Here is a 6100-nt window from a genome sequence, read left to right on the forward strand (position 1 = left end):
GGTATACTGCCTTTGTTAGAAATAATGGAAGCATCTTACAATGTTACTGTTAACTATAGACTCTAGTTTGTAATGATTATATTTTTCCCCAATATCATCCCATTTTCAAGCCCTTATAATGCTGACACTCATTTGTTCTCCCTCATGCAAAAATATTCTTATATTTGCACTTAATCACCATAATTGACCCCTCTAGGTTTCACTAAGTTATACAGTCCCAGTCTTTATCTTCTACTTTTGTTCTGGTGTCCTATATGTCCCTAGCATTCCTCTTTCAATGGTGCTCACAGTTATCTTTGTTCACTGTACCTACAATATTCTGCTACCATCACATAGATTTGTGCTATCCATTTCTGGATCTATACAATCAATCTTGTTGAACACACTATACTCCTTCAGCATCAAATGCCGGATCTCTACCCTCTTTCTATCTCCTGATAACCTGTTTACACAGCTTTAACTCTCAAAGTTTGCTCATTAATGTTAGTTCGTATTAATGAGACTATACAGCACTTGTCCTATTGTTACTGGCTAATTTCACTCAACATAACATCCTCAAGGTTCATCCACATTGTTGTATGCTCCATGATTTTATTCTGTCTTTCAGCTTCATAATAATCCATTGTATGTACATACCACAGTTTGTTTATCCACTTGTCTGTTGATGGCTATTTGGGCTGTTTCCTTCTCTTGGCAATCATGAATAATGCCACTAAAAACACTGGTGTGCAAATGTCCATTAGTGCCTTTGCCTTCAGTTCCTCCAAATATATGCCCAGTAATGGGATTGCTGGATCATATGGCAGTCCTATACTTAGCTTCCTGAGTAATCACCACTTGTGCCATCCAAAGTGGCTGCACCATTCTACATTCCCACCAACAATGAGTAAGTGTGCCTCTTTCTCCACATCTTCTTCAGCACTTGTAACTTCCTGTTTTGTTTTTTTTCTCATTTTGGTTTGGATTTGGATTTCCCTAATAGCCAGTGAAGTTGAGCATCTTTTCATATATTTTTGAAACATTTGTATTTCCTTTCACAAAAGTATCTGTCCATGTCTTTTGCTCATTTTTTTTTTTAATTAGGTTGTTTGTCTTTCTGTTGTTGAGTTGTAGGGTCTCTATATATTCTGAGTATTACACCCTTATCTGATATGTGGTTTCCAAATATTGTCTCCCATTGCATAAGCTGCATTTTTATGTTTCTGACAAAGTCCTTTGATATACAAAAGTGTTCAATTTTGAGGAAATCCCATTTATCTACTTCTTCTTTCACTGCTCATGCATTGGATGTAATGTCTAGGCAATCACCTCTTATCACAAGATCATTAAAATATTTCCGTACATATTCTTCTAAAAGTTTTAAAGTCTTATCTCTAATGTTTAGGTCTTTGATCCATTTTGAGTTAATTTTTGCATAAGGTGTTAGATAGGAGTCCTCTTTCATTCTTTTGGAAATGGATATCCTGTTCTCCAAACATTATTTATTGAAGGGACTGCTCTATTCCTTGACCACCTTATCAAAGATCAATCATTTGTTGATGAGAAGACCTATTCTGAACACTCAATTCAATTCTATTGCTCAGTATATCTATCTTTATGCGATTATCATGCTGTTTTGATCACTGTAGCTTTGTTATATGCTTTAAAGTCAGGTAGTGTGAGAACTCCCATTTAATTTCTCTTTCTCAAGATATTATGACTATTTGGGGCACCCTGCCCTTACAAATAAATTTGGTGATTGGTTTTTCTATTTCTGCAAGGTAAGCTGAAGGGATTTTAGTTGGTACTGAATTGAATCTATGAATCAATTTAGGTAGAATTGACTACTATATTTTGCCCTGCAATACATGAACACAATATGTCCTTCAATTTATTTAGGTCTTCTGTGATTTCTTTTAACAATTCCTTGTAGTTTTCTGTGTTTAGGTGTTCTGTGGCCTTGGTTAAGTTTATTTCTAAATACTTGATTATGTTGGCTGCTATTATAAATGGAAATTTTTTCTTGATTTTCTCCTTATGCAGCTCACTATTAGTGTATAGAAACCCTGCTGATTTTTGTATGTTGATCTTGTAGCCTGCCACTTTGCTATATTCACTTATTAGCTCTTGTAGCTTTGCTGTAGATTTTTCAGAATTTTCTAAATATAGGATCATGTCATCTGCAGAGAGTGAAAATTTTACTTCTTCCTCTCCAGTTTGGATGCTTTTTATTTCTTTGTCTTGCCTAATTGCTCTAGCTAGAACTTCCAGCACCATGTTGAGTAACAACAGTGACAGTGGGCATCCTTGGCTTGTTCCTAATCTAAGAGGGAAAGTTTTCAGTCTTTCCCCATTGAGTATGATGTTAGCTGTGTGTTTTTCATATTTTACCTTTTATCATATTGAGGAAGCTCTCTTTTATTCCTATTTTTGAGTGTTTTCATCAAGAAAGGATTTTGAATTTTGTCAATGCCTTTTTGCATCAATCAAGATGATCATGTGTTTTTTCTGCTTTGATTTATTGATGTGGTGTATTACATTACTTGATTTTTTGTGTTGAACCAGACTTTGCACATGTGGAAAAATCTACTTGGTCTTGGTGTATAATTCTTTTAATGTGCTGTGGGATTTAAGTTGCAGTCATTTTGTTGAGGATATTTGCATCTACGGTCATTAAAGAGATTGGTGTATAATTTTCTTTTCTTGTAGTTTCTTTGTCTGGCTTTGGTGTTAGGGTGATGGTGGCTTCATATAATGAGTTATTTAGCTTTCCCTCCTATTCATTTTTTTTGCATAGCTTGTGCAAGATTGGTAGTAACTCTTTCTTAAATGCTTGGTAGAATTCACATGTGAAGCCATCTGGTCCTGGGCTTTTCTTTTCTAGGGTCTTTTTGATGACAGACTCAATCTCTCTACTTGCGATTGGTTTGTTGAAGTTGTCTGTTTCTTCTTGAGTTAATGTTGGTGTTCATGCTTTTCTAGGACGCTGTCCATTTCGTCTAAGTTGTCTAGGTTATTAGCATGTAGCTGCTAATAGTATCCTCTCATTATTTCCTTTTTTTCTGTGGGGTGAGTGGTTATGACCCCTTTCACATTTCTGCTTTTATTTGCATCCTCTCTCTCTCTGTCATGTGCTCTCTCTCTTTCTCTCTTAGCCTAGCTAATGTTTATCTATTTTGTAGATTTTCTCAAAGAACTAACATCTGGTTTTGTTGATTCTATTTTTTCATGTACTCAATTTCATTTATTTCTGCTCTAATTTTTATTATTTCTTTCCTTTGGTTGCTTTGAGGTTAGTTTGCTGTTTTACCTCTAGTTCCTCCAGGTGAACAGTTAATTCCTCAACTTTTGCTCTTTCTTCTGTTTTAATATAGATGTTTATGGCAATAAATTTCCCTCTCAGCATCTCCTTTGCTGCATCCCATAAGTTTTGACATGCTGTGGTTTCATTTTCATTTTCCTCAAGATATTTACTAATTTCTCTTTTAATTTTTTCCTTTTCCCACTGGTTGTATAAGAGTGTGTTGTATAACCTCCATATATTTGTGTATTTTTCTGACCTTCCACCTGTGATTCATTTCCTACTTCATTCCATTAGGATTCAAGAAAGTGTTTTGTACAATGTCAATTTTTTTTTATTGAGACTTGCTTTGTGACCCAACGTGGGTCTATCCTAGAGAATGATCCATAAGCACTTGAGAAAAATGTGTGTCTTACTGTTTTGGGGTTTAGTGTTCAATAAATGTCTGTCAAATGTAGTTAATTTATCATACATTTCAACATATCTGTTTTCTTATTGATCCTCTGTCTAAGATGTTCTGTCCAGTGAGGACAGCAGTGTACTGTAGTCTCCAAATATTATTCTAGAGGTGTCTATTTCTTCCTTCAGTGTTGTCAGTGTTTGCCTCATGTATTTTGGCACACTCTGTCTTGGTGCATAAATATTTATGATTGTTTTATGTTCGTGATGAATTGTCTGATTTATTCATATATAGGATCCTTCTTTGTCTATTTATATTGTTTTACATTTGAAGACTAATTTGTCTGATATTAATATAGATACCACAGCTCTTTTCTGTTTCTTATTTGCATGAAATATCTTTTTTCAATCTTTCACTTTCATCCTATTTTTGTCCTTGTGTCTAAAGTGAGTCTTTTGCAGATAGTATGTAGATGGGTCCTGTTTTTTTAATCCATTCTGCCCATCTGTGTCTTTTTAATTGTGAGATTAATCCAGTAATATTTAATGTTATTACTGTAAGAGCAGTAGTTTCTTCTACCATTTTGTCTTTTGGATTTTATATGTCAGATATTATTTTTTCTTTCTCTTCTTTTACACTTCCTATTAGTCTTCATTTCTACACTCTTCTCCAAACCTCTTTTTCCTGTCTTTTCTTATCAGCCTGTAACACTTCCTTTAGTATTTCTTGTAAAGCAGTAGGCCTCTTTTTCACAAATTCTTTCAGAGTCTGTCTGTCTGAAAATATTTAAAACTATCCCTCATTTTTGAAGGATAGTTTGCAGGATATAGAATTCTTGGTTGGCAGATTTTCTCTTTTAGTCTTAAATATGTCATACCAGTGCCTTCCCATCTCTGTGGTTTCTGCAGAGAAATCCATACATAGTCGTATTGAGATTCCCTTGTATGTGATGGATTACTTTCCTCTTGCTGCTTTCAAAAATCTCTCTTTGTCTTCGACATTGGACAATCTGATCAGTAAGTGACTTAGAGTAAGTATATTCAGATCTATTCTGTTTGGGTTATGTTGTGCTTCTTGAATCTCTAATTTTATATCTTTCATAAGTATTGAGAAATTTTCAGTGATTCTTTCCTCCATGATTCTTTCTGCCTCTTTTCCCTTCTCTTCTGTTTCTGGGACACCCATAACACATATATTTGTGCACTTCATGTTGTCATTCAGTCTCCTAAGATCCTGCTCATATTTTTTCATTCTTTTCCCTTTCTGTTCTTTTGTGTGTGTGATTTCAGATGTCCTGTCTTCTAGTTCACTGATCCTTCCTTCTGCCTCTTCAAACCTACTGCTGTGTGTCTCCATTGTGTTTTTCATCTCTTCTATTGTGCCTTTCATTCCCATAAGTTCTGCCACTTGTTTTTTCAAACTTGCAATTTTTTCTTTGTGGTCAGCCAGTGTCTTCTTTATATCCTTCATCTTTTTTTGCCACATTTTCCTTCAGTTCATTGATTTGACTTAGAAGAGTTGTTTGGACATCTTTAATTAGTTGTTTCAACTCCTGTACCTCAGCTGAAGTGTTAGATTTTTCCTTTGCCTGGTCCATATTTTTGTGTTTCCTAGTATGACTCATTATTTTTAGCTGTCTAGGCATCTGATTTTCTTGATTAGTTTATTCTGGAACTTGGTTTTCCTCCTTCACCTAAGTTTTTTCTTGTGGGTTGGCTTTGTTCTCTGTCTATTCTTTGGTAATCAATTCAATTTATTCCATACCTCTAGCATAGCTTTTATTTAGTTGATCAGAATTTTTCAGGTCTTGCTTTTCTGGTTCCTGCTCTGCCTATATCTAACCTTTTTATGAGAGGGTCTTCCCAGATTTTATCAACTCCAATCAGATTTTCTTAGTCCATACAGGCCCAGGTCTCATGAGGAGTGTGTAATCCACATCCAGTTTCCCTGAGAATGAGACCTAGTAGGTTGTCAAACACTCCTGCAAAGCCTCTAGACTCTGTGCTTTTCCTATCCTGTCCAGAAGGTGGGGCTTCTTAGCCCACAGCGCCCCACTGGTGTAAAGAGGTGCAGTGCATCTAATTCAGCAGCCCTACCCCTGCCAGGGATATTGATGGCTCAAGCTGTTTCTGTTTTCTAGCCCCCCGGGTCTGAGTTCACTGAAGTAGGGCCACCACTTGAACTGTTCCCTGCCCCTCTTTTCTTGGAGAAGTTATGCCTCTTTAAATTATCTCCCCCACTTGACTCATTGCTTTGTTTCTCAGATCTATGTTAGCTCTACCCTTGTCTGGGTCTGGCTGCCAATTGAAAATATCTGAGGCTTTCTATGTTGAGCTACTTAGAATAATTTTAACAATAGAAGAAAATCTTAAAAAAGAAAAAAAAATAAAAGAAAAATAAAAGGAATGAAAAAAATAAAT

The sequence above is a fragment of the Choloepus didactylus genome, chromosome 7, assembly GCF_015220235.1.
Source record: "Choloepus didactylus isolate mChoDid1 chromosome 7, mChoDid1.pri, whole genome shotgun sequence".
Taxonomy (NCBI): domain Eukaryota; kingdom Metazoa; phylum Chordata; class Mammalia; order Pilosa; family Megalonychidae; genus Choloepus; species Choloepus didactylus.